The 15752-nt window shown below is 41.1% G+C and overlaps 1 pseudogene; it reads right to left on the bottom strand.

The window, feature by feature from the left end:
- Positions 1–3094: 3094 nt before the first annotated feature.
- On the bottom strand, positions 3095–8730 carry LOC129405018 (craniofacial development protein 2-like; annotated as a pseudogene).
- Positions 8731–15752: the final 7022 nt, after the last annotated feature.

Raw genomic sequence — 15752 nt, 5'->3', positions numbered from 1 at the left:
CAATAGCACAGCGGGTAGGGTGTTTGCCTTGCATGCGGCCGACATGGGTTCTATTGCTCCATCCCTCTCAGAGAGCCTCGAAAGCTACCAAGAGTATCCCACCCACATGGCAGAGCCTGGCAAGCTACCTGTGGCATATTCAATATGCCAAAAACAGTAACAACAAGTCTCACAATGAAGACATTACTGGTGTTCGCTCATGTGGCTGTCTAGTTTTCTAACATTATTGGTTGAGAAGACTTTTCTTACTTTATTTTATGCACATCTCATTTATCATAGGTTAGATGTCCATATACATGTGGGCTTATTTCTAGGCTCTCTATTATGTTCTATGTCATTGTGTCTTTGTTGCAGTACCACACTGTTTTCGTTGCTATTTCTTTGCAATGTAGTTTGCAGTTAGGGAGAATGGTGTCTTCATTTTATCTCTTTGATCTCAGAACTGCTTTGGCTCTTTGTGGTCATTTGTGGCTTTGAACATATTTTAGAATTGGCAAGGGAAACAAAAAATAAACAAAAGTTTGCATCAAATTACAAAGCTTTTACTTAGCAAAGTAATCTACCATAAAGCAAAAAAGACAGCTTTGCAACTAGAAGATGTTTGCACAAAATAATCTGATAGAGGGTAAAAGTCAAATATATAAGTGACAGAACAATAAAAACCAAGAAATCTCATACAAATGGGCAAAAATGAAGACACTTTTCCAGCCAAGAAATACAGCGACCCATTAAAAATACTAATCAAAATCACAATAAAATATTAGCTTATGGTCATGAGAATGACCTATATCAAAAACACAGAAATAAGTGTTAGTATGGAGAGAAATAGAATGTCAGTTGCATTCCACATATTGCAGACACACACATTTCCTAAAGACACATTTGTTTCTCTAAAATCCACATTTGTTGTTCAGCAAACATGGAATTAACATAAAACCCTAACAGATGGCTGGCTGATATTCAGATTGCTGTGTAAATAGTATCTAATAAAACAATACAATACTATTAAAAGTTTAGGATTATAACTTTTCTTTGCAATTTTTATACATTTTATTTACATAAAGTAGTTCACAATAGTTCATTACAGAAAATATTCAAGCACCCACCCCACCAGCGAGCATCTTTCTACCACAAAAAGAGGGAAGTGTGTGAAGGTTGTTGTATTTCATTCTGGAGCCATTTAAGCCCATATATAAGAGAATACAAGCAACTATGTTAAAACCAAACAAATGTGTGCTACTTCAGGTACATCAGTGGGCTAGAGAATAAGAGGAAATACTGTATCACTCGCTTCTGGGAGTTTTATTTTATAGTCTCTGGATCTTAGCCATTGATGATATTATATGGCACCGGAGGAGAGTTTGTGGGAGTAACTGCCAAGCTACTGGAAAACTGGGGGGCTGGATGGAGGAGGCCTAGTCCCAACCCGAGTAGGCTTGGAGATCTCAGCCATTGGTCCTGCATACCTGGGCTCCTCTGTGGGTTCCCTTATGGTTGAGGTTCCACTGACTGTCTAGAGAGCAGCCTTGAGCATAGCTGTGGCTGGGTTCTGGAAGTTTTTGGCTGCCAGGGTTCTGCTTGGGGCGGGGAGTGAACCTCAACCAGCCCCTCTCCAAGGTAACCCAGTGAAGACAGCCTGGTGCAGGGTCAGGAGATTCTGCCTAGATTATATCTTTTGGGACAAAATAGATTGGAACTTGAGCTCATTATGTTAAATTAAATAAGGAAGGAAATTAAGAACAATTATTATAGTGTTTCAGTCATATGTGGGTTATGAAACAGTAAGGAAAATTAACAGGCAAGACACAACAAAACTATTACATTTAGTGAAAACTATGATGGCTATAAATGTAAAGGTAAGTGGGAATCAGACGGATATACAGAGGGGTCCTCTTAGTGATGAAATGACACTGGAACTTTGGTGCTGATGTGGCAATTCACACATGTGTAGGAATGATGCTAGTTTTGCATAATTAAAATTGAAGTTTAAGTTTCAGAGATTATTGATTAAATACCCTTAATTGTAGAAAGTACTCCTAAACTTTAAAAGAAAGACTTGCCTTTTGAACAACCACCACCACAACAGACAAAGCATTGTAAGGCATATTTTTTTCATAAATTAATGACTTGAGCAAGGCAAACAGAAATAACTTTTCACAACTCTTAGAGATATCTGAGAAATATGTCATAATTCCGTGGCCCTGTCTAGATCTTAATTTTCTTGTTTGCACACAAAGAACAAAAATCAAACTTCAAATGAATTAATCTTTTGAAAATTCTTAAAACAGAACCTTACACATAGTAGGTACTTACTAAATGTAGGATAATGTCATTATATTACATTGATTGTCATAGTAGCCATAATAACAGAAAATGTCAAATACAGTATTCCATAATATTAGTGTACTGCTTAGTAAAAGAAGGCATTCTATTCTGCTTTTGATCATGTATATCTAAATTCTTCTTTTCCATTTGTACTTTTGTCTGAAGTTCCTGGAAAGAGGTTTGTTTGTCTTAGTATCATTAAAAATTCTCTGTTGTTTTTTTGAATCACCATGAAATATAGTTACAAAGCTTTCATGTTTGAATTTCAAACAATTATCTAACACCCATATCTCCACCAGTGCACATTCTCCACCACCAATGTCCTCAGTATACCCGCCCCTCCCTATCCCAATCCTTCCCCTGCCTCTGTAGTAGACAATCTCCCCATACTTTCTCTCTACTTTTGGGCATTATAATTTGTAATAAAGATACTGATAGGCTATCACGTTTGGTCCTTTATATACTTTTAGCACACATCTCCCATCCCAAATGATCCCTCCAACCATCATTGACTTCGTGATTCCTTCTGTATTCCTTCTCCCCCATCTCATGAGGCAGGCTTCCAACTATGAAGCATTATTCCTGAACCTTGTGTCTACTGTCCTTCAGTTTCAGTCTCATATATTATGTTATTTTATATTCCACAAACGAATCCTCTCAGTTTTGTTTGGACTATTGAACCTTATTATTCTACATGTTCATCTCTACCCCCTGGGCAAATATCGTCAGGGGTAGAAGCTTGGCCTAAGGAAGAAGTGATACTAAGCAGTCATGGTGGTAAATCCTTAGCTTCATAACAGGACTGATCAAAGTTTTCCCTCTTCTTCTTAGAAAATATTACTGTCTTGAAAAAAATGAAATGAGTAATTGAGTCCAGCTAACTCAGTTGCCGCACAAATCTGTCTCTTAATGGTGTGGAATTAATTTAAAGTTTACAGCTATTTTATACACATGTGTCTTTAGCAGGAATGTCAAATTCAGAGATTTTTGGGAGTGTCTTTGACCTGCTCCTCTATCTCTGCCTAAGAGGTCAGTTTGTTCATTTAGAAGTTTTTTAGGATCTGACCTCATTCTTGAGAAATAGTTTGCAACATAGCCTTTTCTTCTACCAAATTCCTGTGAAGTTGTTGTTTTAGAAGACCTTCTGCACCCCCATCTCTCTACCCTAAACACATCAGTGATTCCTAAGACTATGGGAAGAAAGTCAAGTTTCTGAAGTCCAGTTAATAAGTCTTCCTAATCTGTGTTTAGAGCAAGAACGGGGAAGGAAACAGACATTAAATCTCAAGCATTTTACCTACAATGTACTTGACAAAACAAGTAAACTATGGAGCCTGTGCTCAGGCCAGGTTTTTGCTATTGTTGTTTTGCTTGGGGGGGACAAGCCCAGTGATGCTCAGGGATTACTCCTGGTTCTGTGTTCAGAGGGGCTCAGAGGACCATATGTGGGGCCAGGGATTGAACCCAAAGAGGCCATGTACAAGATAAATGCTCTACTATCTCTCTAGTCCATGTAGATTTTGTTTTAAATACTAGCTTTAAGATATATCCACTTACAATAAACTAATCCTTTTTAAAACTATATAATATAATTTGGTATATTTTAATCTTAAAGTTGTATTTTAAAGTTATATTATTAAAGTTATATTTTAAAGTTATATTTTAATCTACTCTTAAATATACTCTTAGAGTTGTTATACCTTCACCATTATCAAATTTCACAACATTTCATACTCCCCCAACTTCATTACCAGTCACTCTCTGATTCCTCACTTTCCATTTCCATAAAATTCTCTATGCTGGTCATTTCAGAGAAACAAAGTTTTACAGTATGTGGCTTACCATGTTTTACTTCTTTCATTTAGTGTTTTCCAAGTTCATCTATGTTGTAGTATCATGCAATCCCTTTCACGTTGAAAATATTCTGCTATAGGACTATGCAAAATTTCACTTAGCCAATCATTACTTGATAGACATTTCAGACGCTTCCTTTCCTGTTTGACTATTGTGAATAATGTAAGTAATAGTATTTTTACTTACTATTAAATGCATTTTTAAGTAGATTTAATTTCTCTTGCAGAGTAGGTATTCTAGGAGTAAAATTGCTGAGTCACAAGTGAGAAGATGGATTTAGAGATGGGAAGTAGTAAGGCCAAATGTTAAGCAGTACTCTGTGCTAGTACCTGCTGTCAACTGCCCAGGGAATCAATCTCTTCTGCTCCGCTAAACAGCTCAGAACGCCAAGCCAGTCTGCGGTAACCAGGCTTAATGGAAGCTAAATTGTAATCTCCAGTAAAATCTAGGAAGGTAATAATCACTCTTTTGTAATCAACTTGAAATAACTAGGACTTGATTAATAGCTCACAACTTTCCTAGTTTTTGTCCTGCCCAACCAAAAACAAGTCAAAACTGCATAAGATGCTGCACTTAGTAAACCGACTGACACCTTCCTTGTGACAGCCATTTCTGGTTGGGCATGCCAGACATCTTCCCTCTATTCTTTTCATTTTCAAAATTTTATTATTTTAAAACACCACGAATTACAAAGTTAATCATAGTTAGGATTTTGACATTCAATGTTTCATCTCCAATCCCACTACCAGTGTCAACTTCCCTCTAACAGTGCTCACAGATGCCTCCCCAGTCTGCCATTTTGCCAGGCACCTTTTAAACTTGGTTAATAAAGTTTGGTTGTTGAATTTTGTCAAAGCTTTTTCTGCATCAATTGATAAGATGGTATAAATTTTATCTGTCCTTTTACAGATGTGGTGTACTCTGTTAATTGGTTTCTGTATAATGAGCCATCTTTGCATCCTTGTGATAAATCCACTTAATCATGGCATATGATTTCTTTATATTTCATTGGATTTGTTTTGGTAAGATTTTTCTCAAGGATTTTTGTATCAATATTCATCAAGAAGATGGGTCTGAAGTTTTCTTGTTTGTAATGTCTCTGTCTACTTTGGGTATCACTGTAATGTTAGCTTCTGAGAAGGTGTTAGGAAGGATTTTTATTTCTTCAAAATTTTAGAAAAGTTTAAGGAGAAAGGGCAGTAATTATTCTCTAATGTTTTGATAAAACTCACTAGTAAAACCATCTGGATCAGGACTTTTGTCCTGGGAAAGATTCTTGATTTTGGTGTCAGTTTCCTTACTTGTACTTTGCCAGTTCATGCTTTCTCTTTCCTCTACATTTAGTTTTGGAAGATTACATGTTTCTCAGAATCTATCCATTATGTTAAGAAAGCAATCTTTCTATGTGTGTCTCTCTGTTTCTGACTCATTTCACTTAACATGATACTTTCCATGTTGATCCACTTATATGCATATTTCATGACTTCATCTTTAGGAACAGCTGCATAGTATTCCATTGTGTAGATGTACCAAAATTTCTTTAACCAGTCATCTGTTTTTGGGCACTCCGTTTTTTTCCAGATTGCGGCTAATGCAAACAGTGCTGCAATGAACATATAAATGCAAATGTCATTTCTACTATACCTTTTTGCCTCTCTGGGATATATTCCCAGGAGTGGTGTGGTATTGCTGGATCAAATAGGAGCTCAATTTCTAATTTTTTGAGAATCGTCCATATTGTTTTCCAAAAAGGTGGAACCAGTTGGCATTCTCACCAGCAGTGAATAAGAGTCCCTTTCTCCCCACATCCACACCAACACCGGTTGCTTTTGTTCTTTTGGATGTGGGCTAGTCTCTGTAGTGTGAGGTGGTATCTCATTGTTTTAATCTGCATCTCCCTGATGATTAGTGATGTAGAGCATTTTCTCTTGTGTCTTTTAGCCATTCAGATTTCTTCTTTGAGAAAATTTCTGTTCATTTCCATCCCCCAATTTTTGATAGGGTCAGGTTGGAAGATGTAAGATTATCAGGAATACCCCTTTACCTACTTTTAGCACTCAGTTCTTGTCCAATGTGATCATTTTCAGCTATTATTGTCATATTGTTCCCTTCTCTATCTTATCTGCAGCCTCTGCCCCACACAAAATTGTGGTTGATTCCAACCATTGACGAGTTCTCCTAGCCCCTGTTTTCCCTGGCCATGGATATTAGTCTTATATCACAAATGAATGCAGTCATTCTATATCTGTCCCTCTTCTGACTCATTTCACCCAGCACGATACTTTATCTCCATGTCCATCATTTATAGGCAAATTTCATGACTTTATTTTCTTAAGAGCTGTGTAGTATTTCATTGTGTAGGTGTACCATAGTTTCTTTATTCATCTTTCTGCTTTCAGGCATTCAGGTTGTTTTCAGATTCTGGCTATTGTAAATAGTGCTTCAATGAACTAGGAGTGAAGATGGTGCTTCAGTTGTGTGTCTTTGGCCTTCAGGGCACAGTCCCAGAGTGCTATTGCTAAGTCAAGTGGGAGCTCAATTTCTAGTTCTTTTTTTTTTTAGGGATTGTCCATGCTGTTTTCCACAAAAGCTAGACCAGTTAGAATTCTCACCAACAATGGAGGAGATTCCCTTTCTCCCCACATCCACACCAGCACTGGTTGTTCTTGTTCTTTTGGATTTGTGGCAGTTTTTTTCTGTGCCATGAGATGATCCTGGTGGTGAATCCACAATACAGCTCACGGAGGAATTTGATATACTGAGTTTGAATGCCCTGTTTAGCTAGGGCTTCAATGACTGCTTCAGTCTCAACAGAATTGAAGACCTTCTTTAAGTCGATGAACTTTAGACAGAGAGGCATCTTGAACTCTCACGAAACTTCAATGAGTTTGGTCAATGTGTGGATATGGTCTATCATGCTGAATCCCCTTCAGAACCCAGCTTGCTCACATGGTTGTCCTTCATCTAGCGTTCTTCCTATTCTATTCAGGATGACACAAGTGAACAACTTGTAGACGACAGACAGCAGGCAGATTGGGCAATAGTTGCCGATGTCGTGGATGTCTCCGTTCTTGTATAACAGAACGGTCCTACTGGTTTTCCACTGAGACAGAACCTTGCATTCAGACAGGCAGCGTGTGAAAAGTCGAGCCAGCGTATTGATGAGTACTGGCGGCAGATTCTTCAGGTTTTTGGGTCTGACCTTGTCCAGACTAGGTGCTGTATGCAACTTTACGAACGAAATTGCGTGTCGGATTTCAGAAGGGAGGACGTTGGGAACAACATATCCATCCTACAGAATTTGGTATGTGGGCAGGTGGACATGGCTGTCAAAGAGATATGAGGAGAAGTCGTGAATAATCCTCTCCATTGCCTTACTGGAAGATGTGATCAATCCATGGGGAGGTCGGAGGGCAGTCATTCGGTCTTGTAGTTGGCGAAGGACAGGCAAGCATTGCGAATACTTTTCCCATTTTCTGCTGCACTGGCCAACACTGCTGCTCTTCTCTCTTTGAGGTCTTCCTTTATCGCATATCTGCACAGCTTTGTGAGCTCAGACGTTAGCTTGTGGTTGCTTGAGGCTCGTGTGAAACCACGTTGGCGAATGAGCTCGAGAGTTTCCAAAGACAGGTGTCTGGTTGTGGCTTTCTCACTCTTGGCATTCTTCACACAGTCATGGAGGTGCTGAACCAGTCAATCGTATTCCTTGTCGATGTTGTCAACGATGTCATCTTCCCACATTGCTGCAATAGTGCCAAAGAGCTCCCAGTTGGTGGTCATTCTGGAAGTTGTCTTCTTAGACTTAAATTTTGCAGACTTTTCTCCCTGCTCTGTGAAGTAGAATTTTGCACGAAGGAGATGGTGGTCCGACAACAGCGACATCGATCAGGCAAAACCTATGATTGAAAATATTATGTGGTCTATTTCGTTGTGGAACTGTCCACTGGGAGACTCCCATGTCCAGCGTTTAGATTCGGCCTTCTGGAACTGTGAGTTTCCATGGATGGTCTTGGTCAACATAATGAATTCAGACAACCTCTCGCCCTGATTGTTCCATTCTAGGCCATGGGTCCCAATGTGGAGTTCTTCGGGCGACCTTCTCAGATCCATCTTGGCATTAAAATCACCAACAATGATCTTATAGAAGGTGTGGTCTTCTTTATAGAACTTCTTCAGTTCCATGTAGAACCTCTCAATTTATTCTTCATTGTAGCTGGAAGTTGGTGCATAGACAATGAAGATAGAAACTGCAGGCAGTGAGCCACATCTATTCAAGTGTAATCGTCCAATTCGGGTTGTTAGGCATTCAAATGAATCAATGCTCATGGCCAAGTTCTTGTTGACAAGGACACTAACGCCACCGACGCCTCTGTTGTCACACGTTTTGTGGAACAATTCTTCTCCAGTGTCTAAAATGGTGTGATGTGATTGATGTCTTCTCGTTTCAGTCAGACCAATGATGTCGTACTTGATCTTCTGCACTTGCACCATCAGGTCCTAGATGGATGCTTCTGATGCCAGTGTACGTGCGTTGAACATACAGACAATCATTTTAGTCTTTCTTCGTTTTGGCAGTCTAGTTCATCCCTGAGATTTTTTGTCTCTCCTTGCTCATCTTTCTTAATGCTGCCATATTGGGGCTCTTTTGGTGTCAGGTGAATGAGGCCAATTGTTGTTACTGTTGTTGGCATATTGAATACGCCACAGGTAGCTTGCTAGGCTCTGCCGTGTGGGCGGGATACTCTCGGTAGCTTGCCAGGCTCTCCGAGAGGGCCGGAAGCTTTTAGGCGGCCTCCAATTGCCCCTAGAGGTGTTACCATGGTTCACACCAAATTTGAACCCTAACAAATATGGTGCGGGAATAATGGGTATTAAGTGTCTTATGGTGTGTCCTGTAGCTGCTTCGCACCATTCTACAAGGAAGTAATCATTGATGTAAAGAGAGGGGTTCGGTAGGGTGATACCATTTCACCAAAACTCTTCAGTGCCACTCTTGAGAACATCATGCGACAACTGGAATGGGAAGGAATGGGAGTGAAGATAGACGGTCGGCAATTACACCACCACCACTTTGCTGATGACATCGTTCTAATAACATCAAACATTAGCCAAACGGCACAAATGCTGGCCAACTTCGACCACCAGTGTGGAAAAGTCAGATTGCAGCTGAATCTCAACAAGACGATGCTCATGAAAAATGAACTAGTATCTGAAGCTCCATTTGCTCTCAATGGAATGAACATCTCCAAATGCAGCAGCTATGTGTACCTGGGTCGAGAAATCAATATGAGGAATGACTTGGTGACAGAACTTCGCAGGAGGAAGAGAGCAGCGTGGAATGCCTTCAAGAGCGTCGAAGAAGTGGTTAAGAGAACGAAGAACCTCTGACTCCGGGCACATCTTTTTGATCCCACCGTTCTTTCTGCACTAACATATGCCTCAGAGACCTGGGCCATAGGCAAACAGGATGAGAATGCTATTAGGGTATCCCAAAGAGGAATCAAAAGAGCTATGCTGGGAATATCATGTCTCACTCAAGTGAGAGAAGGAATCTGGAGTTCTGACCTCCGTCAATGGTCAAAAATCAGGGATGCTGTCTCGTTTGCCAAGGCATCAAAAATCAGATGGGCCGGTCATGTAATGCGATTCAGAGATGACTGCTGGACTAGAGCTGTTACCGACTGGATTCCACAGGACGTCAGAAGACCTCGTGGCCGCCCACCAACTAGATGGTTAGATTTCTTCGTCGAACCCCTGAATGAACTATTTGAGGCTCTTCCTGTTCCTGGAGCAAGCAGATATCATTGGGCTGCACTAGTACGCGACAGGGACAAATGGAGACGTTACTGGCGCCCGCTCGAGCGTCAATGGGATAACGTCAATGTCATCCCATTGATCCCAAAGATCAATGGGATGACAAGTGATACAAGTGATGAGATGATACCTCATTGTTTTGATCTGCATATCTCTGATGATTAACGATGAGGATCATGTGCCTTTTTTGACATTAGAATTTGTTGAACTCTACAAGGAAAAAACATCCAACACCATCAGAAAATGGGGGGATGAAATGAAGAAATCCATTTCTTTACCTTGGTTATTCTCTATGTCTTCCATTACTTAAGTTATGTGAAGCACAAAAGTTGTTCATTTGGAGTTCTCCCTGAGTTTGGTGCTTGTGTGTGTGTGTGAACACTCATGTGTGTATGTAGCATGCAATCACATGCCTTAAAACAGCAGGTTCAGTGTACATGTTCTCAATTTCTTGAGCTCCTTTGGACGGCTTCCTCCTATAAATGGTTGACTTCAATTGTAGTAAAAGAACAAATTAAGGTCGACTCTTATTATAGAAAATGTAGTTAGAAAAATATTGCTATAACAAAGATATTTTAAAGACCTGGCGATAAGCCTAAAGTAATAGAGGTGTGTTGACTTCTTTAGAGTGAAATTCACTGCTACAAATAATTTAGTTCAATAAATTCTTTTCTCGTGCCTTATTTTTATAATTGAGTTGGGGGGGAACTAGCACCTTGTTGTGTGGCATTTGCTCTTCCAATGAATATTTAATGAATGCCTCCCAAGTATTTTTGTGCTCTGGGAATCCAGGCATACTGACCCAGGACTCCAGTCTCTGGATATTTATACTGTGTTAGGGTGATAAGAGCTATGTGGAAAGTTGGTGGCAACTTCCTCTACTAAACAATAAGAAATTAAGAAATAATTCAAGAGATCAATTTGACAGATATATTAAGATTATTTGATAGTGCATGCGGCCGACCCGGGTTCAATTCCTCCGCCCCTCTTGGAGAGCCTAGCAAGCTACCGAGAGTATTTTGCCCACACAGCAGACCCTGGCAAGCTACCTGTTGCGTATCCAATATGCCAAAAACAGTAACAACAAGTCTCACAATAGAGATGTTACTGGTGCCCGCTTGAGCAAATCGATGAGCTGTGACAGTGACAGTAACAGATTTGAAGACCAAATGTGATAGATTATAAATTTTAATTTTTTTAATTTTATTGACCATGAGATAGAACATTACAATGTTCCAACATCCATCCCTCCACCAGTATACATTTCCCAGCACCAATGTTCCCAATTTCCCTTCTACCCAACCTCTCCCACCCAAACCACCCTCTACCCCCACCTGACTCTATGGCAGGCACAATAAGTCAGTGACTTTTGAGGGGACCATCCGTGTTCTTTTCTTTGTGTTTGGCCTAGTGTCTGGCAGAGACGTTGGATGAAAAACACTGACTGTCATGATCAAGCCAACCTTGATGCTCCCCTCTCTTGGGTCGAGGGATACTTTAGAGCTGAATCTTCTTAGGGACTCTATCTAAAGATACAGTGGGACCCTGCTTTTAAGCCTTCAACTTGACACCTTCCTCTTCTGGTCATCAGGCTTAAGAACAATGCATTCTATAAATTAGATATCATACACATTGTAGTATATATTCCAGACCCCGTGATAAATCATGCATATAGGAGATCATGCATTATGATAGTGATGCAATAAGATGGTGTCTAAAAGCTTCAAGTCATACCTGTCCTCGACCAGTATTGCTTCTACTATTCATTTCAACTCTTATGTTACCACTGTGACTGGGGTGCCCCTCATTCCTGTCTCCTCTCCAGTCACCTGCATTGGCAGAGCATGAACCTGAGAGCTGCTACCATTGACTCCCAGTCTTTCTTTCCCCTCAGTTGGTCGTGGTGTCAAACCAGCTCTTGGTCAGCATTTTCTTGCTTTTGTTTCTTCTCAATGACCTTGGGAGAATCTCAGCCCCTTCAGACCAGGGCTATATTACAGTAGGTAGAATTCTTTTGGTTGCAGTGACTGAGTTTCAGTCATTAGCTTAAGACTAATCACAGTAGGATCAATAAAAGAACACCACTGGTGATCAGAAATCATGATTCATAAAGCTGAGAAATCATGGCTTCATGTATGGATGCATATCAGAAACTGTCTCTGAACCTTTGGGCTGTGACTTTTGGCTTTATTTTGTTTTGTTTTGTTTTGTTTTGGGGCCATAGCTGGTGATGCTCGGCGGTGACTCCTGGTTTTACACTCAGGAATCTTGGTGGTGCTGGGGGGAACATATGGGATGTTGGGAATTGAACCCATGTGCAAGGCAAGTGCCCTACCCAGTGTTCTATTGCTTCAGCCTCTGAGGACTGACTTTTTTGTGATGACTTCATGCTTAGACTCACTCCTTCATGAAAGTTAAGATGATTTCTGATAGCTCTAATCTCATAACATTTCAACTAATTGTAATCCCACACCAAAAAGAGGATGCTTTTCTCTTTACTGTCATCAATCACCTAAAACTATAAAAACTGACCACCTTGAGTTCCCTGAGGTCAAGGATTGTTGTTTGACATGGAAATTATAGCTGTTTATCGTACTGCTGGAAATATACAGTCACATGATTAGAAACAATGGGGTCATACTGAGCACAGGGTGCAACTTCCCCAAAGAGGGGGGAATTGCTCCCCTTATAGCATCTCCCACTTCTCTCAAGTAGTAGGCAGTGGTGAAAGGGATACCACTACTTTATTTAGCATCTTCATGGAAGAGGCTGGGTCTCTGGATTTTTGGTGATGAAAGTGGTCTGAATTCTATAGTAGTTAAATCCCTGCTTTTTGAATATCATGGTCTGGATGTCGTGTCTGGCAATGCCTACCTTTGGATGCACATTTTTCTTTAAAGAACCTCATTAATACGTTCAGTACTTGACATGTTTAAAAAATGCTCCCCTAAAGAATAGATTGCCACAAGAATTGTGCACGCAGTGTGCTACATGCAAAGTTCATCTTTAGTCATGAGGGATATAGTATTGCATAAGAGGAAGTGAAGGAATTCTTAGCCTGGAAAAAAGTTTTAAAATTTATTTATTTATTAATTATCTCTCTGTTGGTCCCTGGCTGATGATGTCTAGCTGGCAAATCTGGCTTGTGGGAAGTCCAGAAACTTCCTCTAATGGGGATATTGAGGCAGAAGTGAACAGCTGATGAGCCAGATTAGGATGTTAGAGTTAGGGACAGGTGCATTTTCCACTGTGGGGAAAGCTGATGCCATGCAAGGCGCTCTGAGATTACAGGGTCTCAAAGATGTGAAGGCTGTAGGCATCATGTAAAAAAAGAAATGGGGATATAATGCCCAAAAGGAGAGAGAGAGAGAGAAAGAGAGAGAGAGAGAGAGAGAGAGAGAGAGAGAGAGAGAGAGAGAGAGAGAGAGAGAGAAGAAAAGTGCCTGCCATTGAGGCAGGCTGGGGGCTGGCAGGAGGGATAGTGAGGATATTGGCAATGGGAAATGGACACTAGTGGAGGGACGGGTGTTGGAACATTGCATGACTGAAACCCAATCATGGAAGCTTTGTAACTGAATCTCACAGTGATTTAATACAAGAAAAAAATGAAAAAGAAATGGGGCCAAAATGACTTATTTTGAGCCCATGAATTCTGCAATGCTGACTCCAAACAAGGGTTCTGAGGATCCTCTGTTCTTTTCTGACAGGCTACTCTTCTTTTTTGTCACTAGCATCTCCTAAGAGCCTTTGTGTGTCCGGCCTGAGTTTCTTGTTCTGTGCTGCTGGGCCCGACTCTCTCTGTTTTTGTCTCCTGGTCCTGGAGAATTGGTGCTGCAGTGGAAGTAAGCAGCCAGGAAGTGAAGTCTGTGGAGGTCACTGAGAAGCTGACTAGGAAAGTGACGCCTTGAGGGCGCTAGGTCACTGTGTCTTGCCTTCTCCTGCCAGCCCCCCACATCTGGAAAACCTTCCTGGATGCCGCCCATCTAGCAAGAGCCTCTCGAGGTACTTTTCTTCCTCCTAGGGAGTCAGAAAGAAACAGCATGTACTTTTGATAGTTCTGGGCTTGTTCCAAATGTGAACGCCTGCTGCGGCGACGTGGAGATGCCTCCTGCCTATTTGTACCCATAGGCCCTGCCTACAGCATTACAGAGTTATTAGTTCTTGAAAATTCACGACTTCTACCCCTTCTATTGAAATTCAATCTCCCTCAATTAAAACATTGTGGCAGCCTCCATGAGGGCACAGATGCCCTGGAAAATGATGTTGGGGGGTGTTTTCCCTGGCTGGGAACGGTCTTCAGTGTGGAGGCGACCACACACGTGCTTAAAAATGAAAACAGTCTTGATGGTAATGGAGCAATCCCATAATACTCACGCCTTTCGAGAGCAGCTTTCTTTTCAGGTTCAACTTGGGTTGGGTTGATTATGAACAGATATAACCCAGGCTTTGTCTTAGCTGTGAACACTTTTCCATTTTGTTCCCACCCTTCCCTGGAATGACAGTCCCCCCCACCCCCATCACTTGCCTCTGTTTCCCTCCCACTTCACATGTTGGTAACTCCCAAAGGAGCCACCACACGACAGCAGAACCACTGCTGTGGTAGAAACTCTCTGTCTTGGTCATGTTTCCAAAAAGGTGTAGACCAGACTTGAGGCCACCCATCAAATTCTGTTGAAATATAGTTCTATCATCTCTCCTGCCTCTTTCCGAATGGAGGTCCACAATCCTGCCAGGAATTCTGGGGTTCCCACCTCGGTCCTCCTCCATCTTCTTACCCATGTTCTCAACCTTTCCCCCTGTCTGGCCTTTTCCTCCTATGTCCTGGAGTCAGAGCCCAACTGGGCCCGTGGTCTCTTTTTGTCATCTATCCGCATCCTTGTCAAAGACCATCCTACGCTCACTGCTTGTTCTCCTCCTGGAATCCCTCTGGAAGCTGCTGCAATTCCTACACATCTGCTAGCACTGCTCCACACACGGGAGTTTGATGATTTGATGATGTCAGAGATTGTATCAGACTTGCAGCGGTGTGTCTGACCCTTGAGTTGGGGACAGTTTATTAGACATCTTGATACACTTCTCACGTATGTCTCACACAGTATGCAGTGCTCAGTTGGTCCTTCATGAATTCTAAGAAACTTACTCTTGAAGCAAAGCTTTTACAAAGAATATTTAGGCCCACTTGAATTTGTGTGGTTCAAAATCCCACAAACCTAATGCCCACTTTGGTGGAGGTTAATAGGGCTTAGTGATCTGGGGGTCTAACTTGTAGATAGGCTCTGACATAATGTACCTTTAACTTTCTGGCAAAGGCACTGCTCTATGAACCGACTTGATCATCTATAAAACGGTAGTAAAACATCATTATCATCTTTAGTGAACAGTGAAATGTCTAACTCAGCTGATAGTGAGAATTTCATGGAGTCCTAAAGCAACATCCTTAAGAGAATATAGCTTTGTGGTTAAACAGCCTAGGACAAAGTCTGTCCTGTTAGAGCTGTGTGACCCTGTTTATGTGACTTAACTTCCATGTATCATGAAAAAAAGGGATTAAAACGACTCTAAATTATAGGTTTTTGGAAATAGATATTGGCAACAGACCATAAATTCATTACACCAATGCATGGTATGCACTTTAACAATAGCAATAACTAGTCCAATCCCTCTAAGTTACTTCTCACATGTAGACCCAGAGGTCAGTGTCCAGTTACTGATGGGCCCTCCTATTTCTGCAAGGACAATGACAGGTGCTGTCACTTTTG

The sequence above is a fragment of the Sorex araneus genome, chromosome 5, assembly GCF_027595985.1.
Source record: "Sorex araneus isolate mSorAra2 chromosome 5, mSorAra2.pri, whole genome shotgun sequence".
NCBI classification, from domain to species: domain Eukaryota; kingdom Metazoa; phylum Chordata; class Mammalia; order Eulipotyphla; family Soricidae; genus Sorex; species Sorex araneus.
Note: the sequence above shows the minus strand (reverse complement) of the source record. Positions and strands in the feature narration are given on the sequence as shown.